The following is a 17533-nucleotide window of genomic DNA, read 5'->3' on the forward strand; positions in this document are numbered from 1 at the left end:
GCTGTCAGGGTGCTCAGCTCGGAGCAGTGACTAGTTGCAGCTTGTATAACTTACAAAAGCTCTGAGACTGCTCTAAGTCACTGTTGAGGTCATTTCAGGTGTAAACTTGGCACAACTGAGGACTGAGCTTGTGATGTCAAAGTATCAGCAAATCATTACTATGCAAATCTATGAAGTAATGTGACTAAGTAATCCTATTAGAAATAAGGACATCCAGGATGGGAGTGGACATCCAGTTTATAATCAGGCAAGGCAGGCTAAGAATAGTTTGTAACTTACCATCCGATTTCTGCACAGTCCTTTGATCTGAGTTTCCACTTTAGGATGAATATGTGCAGCCCACCTCTCTTGTTAACACCTGTGCAATGTTCAATAAAACAATCCCACAAGCCCTGTTTTGTATCTCCAACGTGCAGTCTGTTACATTTCCTGTAGATGATGCAGCACATCACTCATTTAGAGGGGCATGTGAAGTGTTCATGAATGACAAATTAAGATTTAGTTCAAACATCCCTGATGAGGTCTTGGTGCATTTGCCAGGCTTATATATCTGTTTCTTGGGAATGTACCTTATAAAGTTGAATTTGTGGGTTGTTTATTCAATGAACAAAGTGATCCATTATGTTTTTGTCACTGTATTAGACAGGAATGGAAGGTAGGGAAATAATTGCTGTAAATAGCTCTTCTTTCCAATTTTCAAAAGACTGAAAGTTGCAGTACAGCAAATGGAATAATCTGTTCAGTATCACAAGCTGCAGCACAAAAAGTGGTCCAATACATCTAATATTTTTTTTCACATTTTCCTCCTAGGATCTCAACTAAATGTAAAAATTCTGTGGCTGGTGAAATATGTTAAAAGTGAAATAAGACACAAACCTATCGTTAAATAAAATCTTACTGGGAGGGGAGTTTAAAACTTTTGTTTTCATTTTTTCCCATTCTTTCATAAATGAATCCTGTTCTTATCAGATTTTTATCCCTATTATATAGATCAAATAGGTTTGGATAATTTGCCTATGGTTTGTATAAGCACCCAATTCTTTTAAGTTTTGCCCATCACTCGTGAGAATCATGCATAGAGACAGCATTTCAACAAGCATGCTTGTGGACAACTCTATGCACGCATGGTATTGTATGAAATTATACGACTTGGTTCACGACACTGTATTTTGGGTACAACTACATATGGCATTTGTTCACAATCAGTCATTTTACCAGAACTGCAATAATATACTCTCAGCTAGAGAGAACAGGATTGGGTCCAGAACAAATATTTTACATTTTCAATCACAGATATTTCTCTGTAACAGCTTAATGTCTAGCCTGATAGCCAAAATTCTCAGTCTTTAACCTCAAGGTCAGATGGGACAGGAGCAGAGGTAAGTTTGATAAGTTTGCCTTAGTTCTGTGTGAACAAGTGGGCTGAGTCCTCCAGCATGAAGAGATGGTCACTTCCCATGTTTAACCATAATTGGAACAAGAATTTCCTCTGCCAGTAAAAGAGCCTTTGAGCATCACACGGTCATAAGAACATAAGAATGGCCATACTGGTCAGACCAAAGATCTACCAGACCAAAGGTCTCAACTACCTGAGAGGTGGTTCCAGAGAGGATGGTTCTAGACTATTCTCAGTGGTAGAAGAGGACAGGACAAGGAGTAATGGTCTCAAGTTGCAGTGGGGGAGGTTTAGGTTGGATATTAGGAAAAACTTTTTCACTAGGAGGGTGGTGAAACACTGGAATGCGTTACCTAGGGAGGTGGTAGAATCTCCTTCCTTAGAAGTTTTTAAGGTCAGGCTTGACAAAGCCCTGGCTGGGATGATTTAATTGGGGATTGGTCCTGCTATGAGCAGGGGGTTGGACTAGATGACCTCCTGAGGTTCCTTCCAACCCTGATATTCTATGATTCTATGATTCCATCCAGCCCAGTATCCTGTCTACCAACAGTGGCCAATGCCAGGTGCCCCAGAGTGAACCTAACAAGTAATGATCAAATGATCTCTCTCCTGCCATCCATCTCCACCCTCTGACAAACAGAGGCTAGGGACACCATTCCTTACCCATCCTGGCTAATAGCCATTAATGTACTTAACCTCCATGAATTTATCCAGTCTTTTTCTTTCCTAAGCTTGTCTGAGACATCTAACGTGGGGAAGGAGTGAATAAATACTATTTTACAGTCCCCAAGTCCATCGAGGGCTTACCACTCTGTTACAGAAGGTTTATGCATGCACAGCTATTTTACATGGACATTATCAAGGACTTAGAAGTTGTCATTTACAAAGGGTTTTCCTGGTGGAAAAAAAAGACATAAAATAGCTGTCTTGATATCTCCATGCATCCAAATAATAGCAAATTCCTAAGGTTATACTGAACAGTGTTGTATCAGTAGAGGGCAATGTAATTTTCGACTACAGCTCATGGTGATGAGATTGGAGATCTTATCTTTCCAGGTCTCTAGGAGTAAACATGCTCATTTACATAGATGACACAGGATTGAAGCAGCATCAGGAATGTTCCTAATTCTGTATAATTCACTTGTCAAAAACCTTGGGCTTTGTGGTAAACCCTGAAAAATCTATTTTCTTTCATCTCCCGGTATGGATATCTTGGGATTCATGGTAGACACCATAGCTCTAACACTAAATATTCATTACTTAAAGGGGACTGCTTAAAAGTTTGTGTCAGAAGGTTTGTGTCAGGAGGTGATGTCCCTCTGCTAGCTGGAGGAATGTGGCAAGGTTGTATGGAGTCTCTGGTAGCTTAGAATCATAGAATATCAGGGTTAGAAAGGACCTCAGGAGGTCATCTAATCCAACCCCCTGCTCAAAGAAGGACCAATCCCCAACTAAATCATCCCACCCTTTGTCAAGCCTGACCTTAAAAACCTCTAAGGAAGGAGATTCCACCACCTCCCTAGGTAATCCATTCCAGTGACTCCTAGTGAAATTTTTTTTCCTAATATCCAACCTAAACCTCCCCCGCTGAAACTTGAGATCATTACTCCTTGTTCTGTCCTTGCTGAACCTCATCAGATTTCTTTTGGTCCAATCCTCTAATTTGTCTAAATCCCTCTGTATCCTATCCCTACCCTCCAAGGTATCTACCACTCCTGCCAGTTTAGTGTCATCTGCAAACTTGCTGAGGGTGCAATCCACGCCATCCTCCAGATCATTAATGAAGATATTGAAAAAAACCGGTCCCAGGACCAACCCTTGGGGCATTCTGCTTGATACTGGCTGCCAACTCGGCATGGAGCCATTGATCACTACCCGGATCCTCCTTCTTCCCTTCTTTAAAGATGGGCACTACATTAGCCTTTTTCCAGTCATCCGGTACCTCCCCTGATCACCATAAGTTTTCAGAGATAATGGCCAATGGCTCTGCAATCGCATCCGCCAACTCCTTTAGCACCCTGGGATGCAGTGCATCTGGCCCCATGGACTTGTGCTCGTCCAGCTTTTCTAAATAGTCCTGAACCACTTCTTTCTCCACAGAGGGCTGGTCACCTCCTCCCCATACTGTGCTTCCCAGTCCTGTAGTCTGGGAGCTGACCTTGTTTGTGAACACAGAGGCAAATAAAAGCATTGCGTACATTAGCTTTTTCCACATCCTCTGTCACTACGTTGCCTCCCTCATTCAGTAAGGGGCCCACACTTTCCTTGACCACCTTCTTGTTGCTAACATACCTGTAGAAACCCTTCTTGTTACTCTTAACATCCCTTGCTAGCTGCAACTCAAGTGTGATTTGGACTTCCTGAAGCTTCACTCCTTCCTTTTCCTATGTCCTTCTCTCATGCAGGCACATCAAGAGATGCTTACAAGATATCAGAGTAAAATTGTTTCCATTTGGGCAGCAAATAGAGCTGGTTGAAAATTTTCTGATGGAATGTTTTCCCACTGGAAAATGTCATTTCTCCTAAACTGAAACTTCCCACCGGAACATGTCAATTTCAGTGAATCCCAGCCTAATGAACCAAAGAAAAATATCCTCCATTCCTCATGTTCTTGCTCATAAGTTATGTATCTGTCACAAAGTCCACACATATGCTAGTTTATATTATGCTATTGGAACTTTCTCCCATGCTGGGGATTTTAGACATACTATGACAAATTCAGACCAATGTATTTCACAGAGCCTTAACATTTGTTTAGTTAGTTTATCTGATTCAGAATCATTTATGGAGGAAAGGGCCTCACACTGATGGCTGCTAGATGTGGAAGTGAATAAATGTTATGTAGGAAATTTGTGTCATTATTCCCAACAAATAAACAGAATTGCCTGTTCCTAGAGTCAAAAGAAATGTGTTTTAATAAGTCAGAACTTTGAGCTACAGATTCTCCAATACCACTTACAAGCATGCAGAAACGAGTGATGATCCATTACAATGTACTTACTTCTGGAAAAATTAAGGCTAACTTTAGCTTATATCTGATAAGAGTTGTGTGAAGCTCAAATGTCTTTTCTGCTGTGGGGAGAATGCTTAATATCCCACTAAATTATTCTACTATCCCTCCTTGCAACTATTAGAAGTGATTTTTTAAGATATTTGGAGAGTATAGTTTATGTGTAAGGCAGACAGATTGCATTTGTAACATTTAACACATTATAACAATAATAAAACAAACTGACTTGTGTTTTCTATGTAAACAGTTTCTTCTGAAGATAGAACCAGTGAAATGTTTTGAGAACTTTGACATTTATAGCTGTATTTATAATCTCTTTTGGATCATTTTTGCATGAAGTCACATGTTTGTGTATTTTAAATTCTCTGGAGAAATAAAAATGTTTAAACATAAAATAATGATGTGATAGGCATTTTATGAGGGCTTGTTCAACATGTGCACATGTGCATGCTACACTGCAGTGATTCTTAAGAGAGAGGGTGGGAGTTTTGTAAACATCTGAGGATCTTGGTGTTAAAATGATTAGAAATAGAGACAAAAAGGGAGTGTACCTTACAACATGTAGGGAAAGTAGCTCATACTTTCCCAAGCAAAATGGGATTCGTTATAGTATTTGCTGTGATGTTTTAAAATAATGGAAGATGCCTTCACCATGTAGAGAAAAGATATACCTACACTCAAAAGTATGCACACACATCACATATATCAATGAATTCATACCCATATATATATACAAACTGTATATGTACTTGTTTTATTATTATTAAAACTGAGTGGATAATATGCAACAGATAATGTATTTGATTAATTCACTCTCTTTTTCTGCTCCTGGTACATCTGTGAACAGATTGTTTCCTTGAATTTACTCAACATTCAATAACACTTGATTATTTTTTTTACTCAGTGGTGTGCTCACAAACAGGCCAGTATGAGTATTTGATACTCGACATTCAGAACTCTAGCTCTGTCTATCAGCTGTGATTGGTCAAGAGAGTCACATGTTGTTGTTCCTGTTACCAGGGTGGATGAATATAACTCTTATAGTAAGGAATTAAGGGGACCTAAATCTCTAAGGGAGGAGCAGCAGATTAGCTGTTGGCCTTACCCAACGCATCAGTAAGCGACAGAAAAATGTCCTGGCCTAGTGTAAAGATTATATTTAATTTTGTCTCCTCATATTCACACAAAGTAATTGCAGGTTCCCGCTCAGTCCTAGCTGTGAAGGGGACAGGTATGCTGTTGTCTGGCTCATGTAATTGCCTCTGGTGCCAGGGCTCTTGAAAAGTGTTGGGGAGCCCTGTCCTTCGGCAGTGCCCCATATAAAACATCCTAAATGCCATTACTGGTCATCAGTACTCACTGGCAAAAAGTAGCTGCTGCAGCAGAGGATGGAGAAATGGGGCTGCCAAAAGACATATTTAGGCAAAGATCAATACAAGAGGCCAGTCCCAACGCTGGCCGCAGCATAGCCTGCTCCTCCCCATCTGGAACTTGTGCTATCTACAAATACTCCAATGCGGGAGCTTAAACTTCCCAGTTTGAGAGCATTCATGTATCTCAGTGCCTCGAAAGGGAGAGCAAAAGTGGCACATGCACAGACAAAAGACATTTAGTTTTAAGTTTGAGTATTTGCACAAAATGTTTTGCAGTGCTCACCCAGCTTTCCCTTTCAGTATTTCATATTTACACCGCACTGTAGGTCAGGCATGGTTATTTATAAAAAGAAAAGAAGCCACAAAGAGTTTACAATCACTGGGAAATTCCTCCCATGACAGCTTCAGATTTGTCACCAACGATTACGTTAAGAAGCTTGACAGAATGGTACCAGATACCCAGATGTCTTCTTTAGTAGAAAATGGTAGTTCTTTAAGGGCCTCGTGCAATTCCCATTACACTCAATGGTCTGACATCAGTGGTCACTGGATCACCCCCTAATGTTATAAAATAGGTTTCCCTATTTAGCAGTCATACCTGAGATTTGAAATGGTGAAAAGGAGAGGCTTTTCCATAATCAGAATTGAAGGGTTTTTTTCAACTGCTATAATATGTCCTTATGTCAGCATACCTTTCTTCTGAGGAATTCAAAGTGCTTTGCAAACATTAAATAGTTAAGTTTCTCAACTCCTCCCTGTGAGGTAAGTTACTTGAGTTTTCTCCTAAAACTATGCTTTCATGCTGGCTCATGGCAACAAGAGTCAGACTTCTCTCTTTAGTACATTGAATCCCAGATAGAGCCAGGCAATGGGGAAAAAGAGCACAAAGGACAAGAAATGCTAGTATGTGGCATACTGTGGCCTGATAAAATTTCTTGTAAGGGAAGATGCACTTTGATCCAAGCTTGCAGATGGAGGAATATTATCACTATAATAGTACTTCAGGAGGTGAAGTGGTTTAGGCAGTGATCCCTGGGGAATGAAAGTGAAAGCAGGAGGGAGAAGTCTAGCATATAAAGCTCACGTAAATAAAGCATTGACCTTTACTTCTGACACTCTTTTTCAAATTCAACTTGCTCTCTTAAGTGAAACTGGAGAAAGGTTGGTGAAGGGTTTACACTTCTGGGACCAGTGTAGGCCCATCGGACGTCCCATGGGAAATAATTGGAAAGGTCATACACAGTTGCTGACTTTCTTTTAGTGCTGCAAAGGCACCCCTGAAACTTTATTTGAATTAAGAGTCCAGAAGATTGAAAACCTCCATTTCCTGTGGATGCTACCTCTCATTATGTTCTCAACTTAGCTCCAGAGCATTCAAAAGAGTAGGAAATTACATATTAAACGTGACTTGTCAAAGTCATGGCTTTTGGCAATAGCAGCTAAATAACCTTCTGCTTGTTACTTTCTTCAATCTGTCAGTCCACCCATGCAAGGTCTGCTGTTGCACACTGCTGCTTTCTTTCTCTCTGAAATTTCTTTACTGCTTCTGCACACGCCATTATGGAGTCCCCAAAGCATCCTGGGAAAATCAACACAGTCCAATAGAGTTTCTGAGCATAGTAGATAAGCATGTTGTGGAACCCAGTCAACCAAAGGTAGTTATGAGGTCCATGCCGAGAGGATCAACATAAGTTATGGGGATCACATAGTCCATGACAGATTAAATAGTTGAAGGCTCACATCATATGGCTAGAAGTAGCTTTTGTATGCTGCTGTACATAGTAAAAACCTTTCCCCCAAACCTTATTGTTTCCTCCTCTTTGACTTCATACGTTATCCTTTATCTTTTTTGTCCTTCCTTCCTATGTACTATCTTTCCTTTTCACTCTTTCTTTCAATTTCTGTTCCTGTACCTTGTTTCTCCTCCTCCTCCTCCTCCTCCTCCTCCTCCTCCTCTTCTTCTGTCCATCCCGGACCAAGGGTCTGCCAGAGTGCACTAAACATTTCAGGACAGAATGTCCTATAGGCTAAGGTAAAAAGCGCTGCTTTGTGCTTGTTCGAACCAGCAATATCTGTTCATCCCACATCAGGCTGAGATTAAAGTGAGGATCACCTACTGTAAGGCATGTAAAATATCTCAGGATCACAAGCCTGAATCCCCACCCTCATCACTGAGCAGAGGATGAATAAACCATTTATTTTGACCAGCATATATCTACTTTAGTGTAGCATAAATGACTGAACTAAGTGAATCAATGAGCAAAGGTTGTTTTCAGGTTGCTGGACAGAAAGAACTGATCGGTAGTAATATGATTGCTTTCTGTAGAAAGTGGGTAAGGTATAGAGTGCTGCCATTGAGACAAGCACAGCATTAGTCACTGTCAATATTCTCAGAGAGTTCTACTCATTGCAATGATGCTTTATAAACCTTTGTTGTGTCTTTGGTGCAACACAGTCACCCAAATCCACTTACATTTCAGATAACACATTAACATAAATAGCCAGGTAGGAAACAGGAAACCCAACCATTTCCTTTTTTTTTTTTTTTTAATGTAGATTACTATGTGAGAAACAATTCATTTTCTTCCATGTTTCTTCCACAGTTTTTTCTTCAAGGAACAACACACATGGGGGAAAGGAGCAGGTATATAAGATATTAATGTATTTATAGCCTAGCAATTGGGAATTTAATATCCCTATGGATAAGATATATTCAGTAGCATTACAAGTATTTAAAATATTTAAAAGAAATAAAAAGTCTTGTGTATATTAAGGGATTTTTACATTTATTATGAATGCCTCTCAAATTATATACTTCATCCTAAATTAAAGCCATTTACTGTATCATACAGGATCATAGCTCATGCTTATCATTCTACATTTTGGGCATGATCCTCACCAGGTGCAAATCAGCATAGCTCCATTGTCTTTAATGGAGCTACATCAGTTTACACCAGCTGAGGTTCTGGCCCTTTGTTCTCAGACATGGGCATGATTATTTCCTCCATTTTCTGTGCCCATCAGATCTGCACTAGACGAAAAAGTATAGGGGAAAATAACTTCTCATGTCTGGACTAAGTTATTTTTAGTCATGTCAGCATAATGCAAGTGGAAGAATGCTATCTGAAGTCAGTTACAATCTGCAGCAGCTACTAATTCTGTAATAATCCAACCACGAGTGCCAGTTCAGAATTCAAAGTGATCTTGGTTGCACTTTGGCTGGTATGTTCTTTCTTCTCTTTCTGAGCATTCCTTAGCCATATTTTAAACTTCATGGCATTATGAGTACGTCTCTCATTAAAAAATGAGTCTGTTAGTCAATGTGTCAGTGACCTTAATCAATGGTGAGTTTCAAAGTAACAGCCGTGTTAGTCTGTATTCACAAAAAGAAAAGGAGTACTTGTGGCACCTTAGAGACTAACCAATTTATTCGAGCATAAGCTTTCGTGAGCTACAGCTCACTTCATCGGACGCATACAGTATGCATCCGATGAAGTGAGCTGTAGCTCACGAAAGCTTATGCTCGAATAAATTGGTTAATCAATGGTGAGTTTCTGATGTCCATATAATTGGAGATTAGGTTAATATTCCCAAATTCATTTTCATTTTTAAAGTAGGATTTGAACTCAAGTCCTCAAAGGTAAAAGTATTAAGCCACTGCACCATCTTCTTGCTCCCTACAACTCGTAGCAATTGAAATATGTAAAGAAACTATAAAAGAATCTTTTTAAAAAACATAGCATGGGACTTAAAACATAACCTGTATAAACAGAGGGATTGTTGTCCTATATTACAACCCTTTAATTTACATGGCACATGTACCAGAAAGAACTATTTCATTGCATGGTGACTTAATAAGATATATTGAGAAATACCTCAATACATAGCTGCCTGTAGAGTATGTGTGTGTATATGTGTGTGCATATGACAGGGAGAGTACGAAAGTATCTGTACGATTAGACTTATGCACAAAAGTAATTACCATGTTGCCTGCACTCTGGGTTTGGAGGACAAAAATAATCATGTAACTCTCTATAATAAGAAGAATGAGTAAGGTAATTACTATGTAAATACCATGTCACTACATGGTAATTACTGTGGGCCAGATTCTGCCACTCTCACTCATTTTGAGTAGTGCCTTATTTAGTGAATTGACCCATTGACTAGGGGAGTTTTGTATTCAGCATGAGTAAGGGTGGCAGAATCTGCCCTTGTGTAATTAAATGGTCAACAAGCAATTACTGCATAAGTATCGCATAACAGAACACTGTAAAAAAAATCTCTAACAAGAACAACAAATATATTTAAATATTTCATTAGTCAATTCAACCTGTATTATTAATAACCTCTATTATCATTAGAAGGACACTTTACTGTACCTCAATCTCCTTTTCCCTGTCTCTCCACCCCACCCCAATCCAATTTTTTTATCTGTTCATTTGAATCAAAGAACAAAATGATGACACAAAAATGAAAGATAAGCGTCAGAACAATAATATGCCTCTCTTCACCTACCCTCCCTATAGATGCCCACCCAGTTGCAATAGTCTGATAGCAAAAGCTGTAGATACACTGGAAGGAGGAACAATATTTTAGTAGATAGGGAATTGGACTGGGACTCAAAAGACCTGCGATCAGATCTTAGCTACATACTTCTTGCAGCTACGTATGTTTTGTGTGACCTATAGCAAGGTACTTAATATACCCAATGTGTTAGTTTCCCATCTGTAAAATGGAGATACTACTTTGATATCTCACAGGAGTGTTGTGAGGATAAAATCTATTAATGATTGCGAGGGGCTCAAATACAACAGTAATGAGGACAGTATAAGTAGATAGATATTTTTTCATCATATTGAGCCTCCTGCTGGCTTTGTTCTTTTTCCACTAAGCATAAATAAAATATCTAATAATTATAATACTTGGATTCGTTCCTCTAAGGATCTCAAAGCACTATGCTAGCATTAATGATTTAAGAGTCTGCCCGTGTTGCTAATGAAATAAATGAATGAATTTAGTGGAAGCATGATCAAGCCACAAAAGTCACAACATGCCAGGGAGTTAGGTAAGTATTATTGTACCCACTTTACAGATAAATAAATAGAGTCACAGAAAGTATGTGCTATTCTACAGTGAACAAGTGAATAGAAGCCAGGATTCCTGATTTATAAGGCCAAATTCCTGTTGGTCTAAGAGAACAGAACACTGCTAAAGTCACAGTTGGAGCCCGATCTTGCTGACATAGAAGTAAATGGCATTGCACCCACTCATGCCAGTGATGAGTTTGAGCCTCCGTCTCCTGCTTTATGCACCAGGCCATGTTACAATGGTTAACGGAGCCGATAAAATGAAAATGAACAATCAAGAGGTCAAAGCACCCCGCACACTAACAAAGATATTATAGTGTACCTAAAAGGTGTTTCTGTTTTCTGAAGCACTCTGCCACAAGACCACAGTCAGACTCATTACAGATGTAACTCACCAGCATCTAATTGGTATTCCAATATCTTTCAGCTGTGACCTAGAAAGAAAGAGTGGAGCAGAAGAAAGTGATACAAAGAAATTCTTGTTATGGTGCTTGAGTTGTAGGGCAAATGCCTGTCCCTATACTGTACATACATAAACAGTTCTTTCTCAGCTGCGATTTAATGTTGCTATACCTTCAATTGCAATTATATTGAATCACATTGCAACAAATCTTTGTAATGCCAGTTTCATCTTTCCACCTCATTGACAGCTCTGGAGATGCATCTGAAATTCATAGTAGCCTCATAGCCTATGGCAAGAGAAATCCATGCTGCTAAAATTTTATTTTAGAGTTCAAGCTGGTTTCCCTCAGACTAGGACTCTCTGTTTTTAATCTTTTGCTGCCTAGCACATTGTATCAAAATAACCAGCCAATACTGTTAAACTGTCAGGGGTCTCCGCTGTCTCTGAATTTTATCAGGAGAAATAAATACTGTAACATACACATAACAAATAATACATCTAGACAGGATTTTTAACATTAATAGAATTAAGATCGGGGAAAAAATAGGTATAAACTTTGACTTGGCGCTGCCGTTCCCTTTTACAGAAAGAAAAGGCTGGAGGAGAATATTCAGGCTGATTTAGTGGCTCAGGCTGATAGGGACTCCAGGCTGGATCCCAAATTTGAACACCATTCAAAGGGAGAGATATTTAAAAATCCCAGAAAAAGAGATATTTCCAAATTAATGGCATTGCCCGAATGCCTTGGCTCCTTGCACCCCACCAGGAAGGTTTATTATTTTCTGGTAAAATGTTGCTTGAATGGGGAGTGGTAGTCAGTGATGCGTCAGAGCTGCTCTTTGAAGACATTAAAAAGCTGAATGCACAACAAAGAACAGATGTTCCAGCATGCTTTATTTATGCACCCATCAGCAATCTTCCAATGACCACAAAACACAGGCTTTTTTTTTTTTTACTCTTCACAATATTATTTTCTGATCAACTCATGCTATATTTTTTTCTACAGCTGAAGTCCTCTGTGTGTGTGTGTGTGTGTGTGTGTGTGTGTGTTTGTGCGCTTGTGCTTGAAAGTCTGTTTCCATCAAAAGCAGGCTTCTATTGAACTGTAGAACAGGTGTGGATTCTGCAATTAGATCACATTTCAGAGAGAGAGAGAGACACTGAGGGTAGTAATGGCGGTGAATTCTTCACAGTCAAATGCAGCACCAGAGCGACCAGTAACAATGAAGAATAATAGGTATTAGTATTAGGGTGATTATTTTTAGTTTATGGAACCATTTGATTGAATACTGCCATAAGGCACGGTTAACGTGTGCACAGCACACGCCAGCTGTAGAGCAAACTTGTTTTACTGGCACTTATCTGAAATTCTCATCTCTCCCACCCTCGCTGCTCACAATTGGAATGAAAGCAGCGATTAGGAAGTGAGTTGTAATGCAGATTAAGTGTTGTGATGTACCAAGATCCTGATAGGTTATTAAAACTCACTTGCATTTATTGTGTTAAAGGTATAGCATTGGCAGATCTTTCAGCTAGTCTACATCTTTTAAAGATAAAACTAAAGGACATTTCAAAAATCCATTTTGTAACCAGGAGCCTATTCAATAGTAAGCTGCCACATTTATGAGCTTGCCACATGTGTTTTACACCTGCATGCTGTAAATATATATTAAGTATGAAACAACTTATGGTACTAGTATTGATGGGGCTGATTTAAACTGGTGTAAGGCCTGAGAGCTACCTACACACAACGGGCCAAATCTTCAGCTGATGTAAGCTGGCATCACTCCATTGAAGTCAAGGGAGCTATATCAATTTACACCAGCTGAGGCTCTGGAACAAAGCGTATCAAAGGGAGAAGGACAGCCTTCACTTGGAATTTCCCTGCATTTGTTGGTATAACTCAGAGGCCTAGCTTTATTTTCGTACAATGTTTGGGACTTACATAGATGCTGAGAAGTTTTAAACACAGAGAGAACCCTTGGCTCATCTTTTCTCTTCCAGTTGTCCACATGCTGCATTCCAGAAAACATGGCTCATCGGACTATTGGACAGTGGGCAAAATTCCTATCTCTTCTGATGGATCTTGAAGCAGGCATTGTGTTCTTCTTTCAGGCTCAGAATTTTTTCAGATTTATCACTCTCCCTCGCGCTCCTTCCCTTCTTTGCTAGTTGAGGACCCTCGTCGTCAAGAACACGTTTCCCCGATGTCGCTCATATCCTGACTCTGTCATTCTGCCACCTTCGGTTACTGTTAGTAATAGCAGTGGTAGCATGTTACAGTGTCTAAAAGTACTAGAACCCTCACAGTAGAGATGAATTGTGTAATCTTATCTTTGTAGATTAAGCAAACTAAATCTAAATCTTACTCAAGGCCTTAGCATGCACTCTGTAAATATCATAGTCACCTTTCAATTCCTTTTGTTTTGTTAATTATAATATATTTTAAAATTGATTAAAAAGGAATTATTTGTTCAAGATTCCTTTTATATTGGATCCATCATTTTTCAATTTACATTTGATTCAATGGGGGTAAAAGCAGCACTCCTACTTTTCCCCTGGACATAATGCCAGTTTCTCTGCAGATGTTGCAATATCACCATTTTTGCTCTGATTCTGTATTGCAGTCTTACTGTGCACTGACACGCTTACATTTCTTCATCTGATTGAATGCGGCCACAAGGCACAGATACCGTATGATAACAGTGCACAGTGTGCGTTACCTAGTGTTCTTATTCCACAAAGATGCTGGCAAATGTAATACTTGCCGCACACACAAAAATTCTGTGCTGAATTTTGGCAAAGGCTGGCAAAAAAAAACCACCTCCAAAGGGCACACCCTGTGATTGTAAACCTTAGTATGCGAGTCACAAGAACAGCAACAGGATGGAGGAATAGGTCAGTGGTAGGATGGAGGAATAGGTCAGTGGTTTGAGCATTGGCTTGCTAAACCCAGGGTTGTGAGTTCAATCCTTGAGGGGGCCATCTAGGGATCTGGGGCAAAAATTGGGGATTGGAGAGGGTTGGACTAAGATGAGCTCCTGAGACCCCTTCCAACCCTGACAACTCTGAGTCTGTGGTGCGCGCCTGCGCGCTCTCCCGCACGCCAGACCTGGCTGCTGAAGGGGGCTGCGGCGCCGCCTCTGGCTGGCTGGGGTGGGCTTGCCCCGGGTCAGGGGTGTCTGGTTTTAGGGGGGAGGGATAGCTCAGGGGTTTGAGCATTGGCCTGCTTGCTAAACCCAGGGTTGTGAGTTCAATCCTTGAGGGGGCCATTTAGGGATCTGGGGCCAAAAATGGGGATTGGTCCTGCTTTGAGCAGGGAGTTGGACTAAGATGACCTCCTGAGGTCCCTTCCAATTCTGATAAGCTATGTGACTCCATACTATATCCATGCACACACTGAGCAGTGATATACAATGTTACCAAAATCATTTCTGAAAGTAACATTGCATGATTTGTAGCTTCTTTTCAAACATAAACAGTTCAGATATTTCATTTACCGTTATTCTTACTTTTTGCATTTCTGTCAAGGCTAATGGTTTGAAAGACATAAGGATAAACTCGCTACTTTTTGTGCCATTCCATTTCTCAAAAATAAGCTAAACTAATTTCATTTGCTTTAAAATTGCATCTTGAGTGAAAAGTTGCATGCCAGCTTTTAGCCCACTGAACAAAAGAATTGCTGAGTTACAACAGCCTATTCAAATATGATTTAGACTGGAAATGCAGATGCCTGCTAATTTGTCTTCTCATTTACCAGTCCATATAGAGTTGCCCATATCTTTGTGATATGACAGCCAGAACTGAAGATGTCTGTTGGGGGGACATGTGACCATAAGGGCCATCCACTTATGCACGCTCTCTATAATAATATCCTTCATTGCTGTAATTAACACTAACAAGAACAGTCAAATTAAAAAAAAACACATGGAGAGCAACCTGCATATTAAAGTACAAGCCAAAACGAAGGAAAATAAATTATAAAAACATTCCCGTATGTTCTTTAACACAAGGAGAGAAGGTCAGATTCATATGTAGGTTTTCTATGAAAAATTAGCAGGTAGAAAAACAATGTCATTTCCTTAGGTGAGAAGCTCCTCCCAACATTCTCACTTAAAGGAGGTGGCCGCCAGTGAGAAGTATTATCAAGAGAGAGATGAGGGGAATGACAAACATATCCTAATGCATTCAGAGGAATGTTTGTCAACCAAAAATCCAGGGTCATTCTTCTACCACTGACTGAAGGACTTGCTTGTCAAAAGCTGCATCAGAGGAAGAAATTAAGTCAAGCTTATAAAGCTTTTGAAAGTGTGCATGCTTGACGATGTAGTGGCTAGCTAAATACTGTGTGTCTTTCAGGAATACCTGTGCCCTGTATCTTATTGAGTGATTTCTGATGCCCTCAGGAGGGACAGGCCTCTGGTTTTGTGTGCTTCCCTAGAAAAGACCCTGTTCCATTTCAATGAAGTCACACAAATGAGGGTCATTCTTGTCAGTTGCCAGCTCTATGGATATTGATGACATAGAAGTAAGGGTGGAAGCTTATGGACCTTGAATTCAGTCTCAAAAGTTGCCATCCTGCTAAGGTAAATCTTCATTGCCCATCTTGTACCACTGAACTCTTTTGGGTGCTTTAGCTGAGAGAACAAAGATGGCAGAACTATATCCTGTAACCTGTTCTGGGGAGGAACCGTATGAAGTAATGATGATCACATTGTTGTTAGGCAACATGTCACATTTCCTCTCCAAGGGCAGGGCCTATAATATAGATATCCTTTTGCAGTCATAATGACTCTTATGATGGCTCCCATTATATTTCTATTCATAAAAGAAGATGATTGTGTCCTTAAGTGGTTTGGGTGGAGTAGCTGGGAGAGTTGAAGTAATTGATTGATGCCATGTGAGGTACTTTGAGTTGTCTACCTTAAGGAAACACATCATAGGCCAAATCGTGAGATATGCCTATGTCCTGCAAATGCTATGAAAATCGGCAGGAATCCTGGGCACTCAGCATCTCACAGGATAAGAACCTATGTTAGGAGAGGTTTCAGAGTAACAGCCGTATTAGACTGTATTCGCAAAAAGAAAACGAGTACTTGTGGCACCTTAGAGACTAACCAATTTATTTGAGCATAAGCTTTCTGTAGCTCACAAAAGCTTATGCTCAAATAAATTGGTTAGTCTCTAAGGTGCCACAAGTACTCCTTTTCTTTTTATGTTAGGAGAGGACAACATATAGTTTTCCTGGGTATCCAATACACACACTTGGGCAATGATCTATCCATAAAACTCTCTATTGTGAAGAGAACTGAACACATGCGTCAATTCAGGTTAGCTTTGAGGAAACCCTTGGTTATACCTTTATGCCAGTGTCCAAACTTTCACCACGCTGCAAAATTAGCTCAATTGATTGGAATTTTCTTTTTGTAACAATAGAACAGTATTGATCACAGATTCAGGGTATGTCTTGCATGCTGTCTTCTACCTTTTATCAGCCGTGTGGTCCATGAAGGGCAGCTGAGCTGTAATATGGAGCCAGACTTTGGTGCAGGTGATCCACTAAGGAATGTAAAAGGAAGTGAAGGATCTGCCATAAGTGCCACTATGAATGGAAACCACAACCTTCTTGCCCACCATAATGAGACTAAAATGCCACTACATTTTCTCTTTAGATTTTTAGAAGAACTCTAGGAGGAAAGGGGAGCAGGCCCTACCATTACTGAAATAAGGCATATATGGTTACAATCCAGCATTGGCTTTTCCTGCATAGGTGTCATGACATTTTTCATTGATGGGAAGTGATCTCTGCATGATAAGTCTCATTGTTTTATTAGTGCCTGGAAAATTAATGCCTTCATGCTCCTGAATGAATTGACCTCTGGCTGAACCAGTCTGCTGTCTCTGAGAGTCCCCCCTTCATTTATTTAGGGCCAGATGCTACCATTCTTATTCATGAAAAATAGTACTTTGCACTTCATGTTGTTTCATCAGAAGACACAGCTCAATGTGAAAAACTGGGCCTCAAAACTAAAAGGCCTAGTTACTCACACTGAGATATTTTGGTGTCTAAGAAATTACTTTTTCAGTTTAAAACTAATCTGAGTGGTTGTGGCAATGGAAAGATTTGTAGTTAAGTTAATAGTGCTCCAAACTGTGCTAGGCACTTCAAAGATGACAAAGAGAGATACTCCCTAGTTTGTAATTTTAAATATTATGTATGACACAAGTGACTATTTCCAGCATTAGTGAGGGCATGGATGGATG

At 39.8% G+C, this 17533-nt stretch overlaps 2 long non-coding RNA genes across 3 annotated transcripts in view; one reads left to right on the top strand and one right to left on the bottom strand.

Moving 5' to 3' along the window:
- LOC142071171 (uncharacterized) overlaps positions 1-17533 on the bottom strand; it is a 151563-nt gene that overhangs the window by 15086 nt on the left and 118944 nt on the right. For both annotated transcript variants that reach the window (XR_012667205.1, XR_012667204.1), the window contains exon 3: positions 11189-11300. This is a non-coding gene — a long non-coding RNA (uncharacterized LOC142071171). The remainder of the gene's footprint in view (positions 1-11188; positions 11301-17533) is intronic.
- The window catches only part of LOC142071170 (uncharacterized), a 36998-nt gene that overhangs the window by 12137 nt on the left and 7328 nt on the right, over positions 1-17533 (top strand). The gene's annotated exons all lie outside the window — the stretch shown is intronic.

The sequence above is a fragment of the Caretta caretta genome, chromosome 2, assembly GCF_965140235.1.
Source record: "Caretta caretta isolate rCarCar2 chromosome 2, rCarCar1.hap1, whole genome shotgun sequence".
NCBI classification, from domain to species: domain Eukaryota; kingdom Metazoa; phylum Chordata; order Testudines; family Cheloniidae; genus Caretta; species Caretta caretta.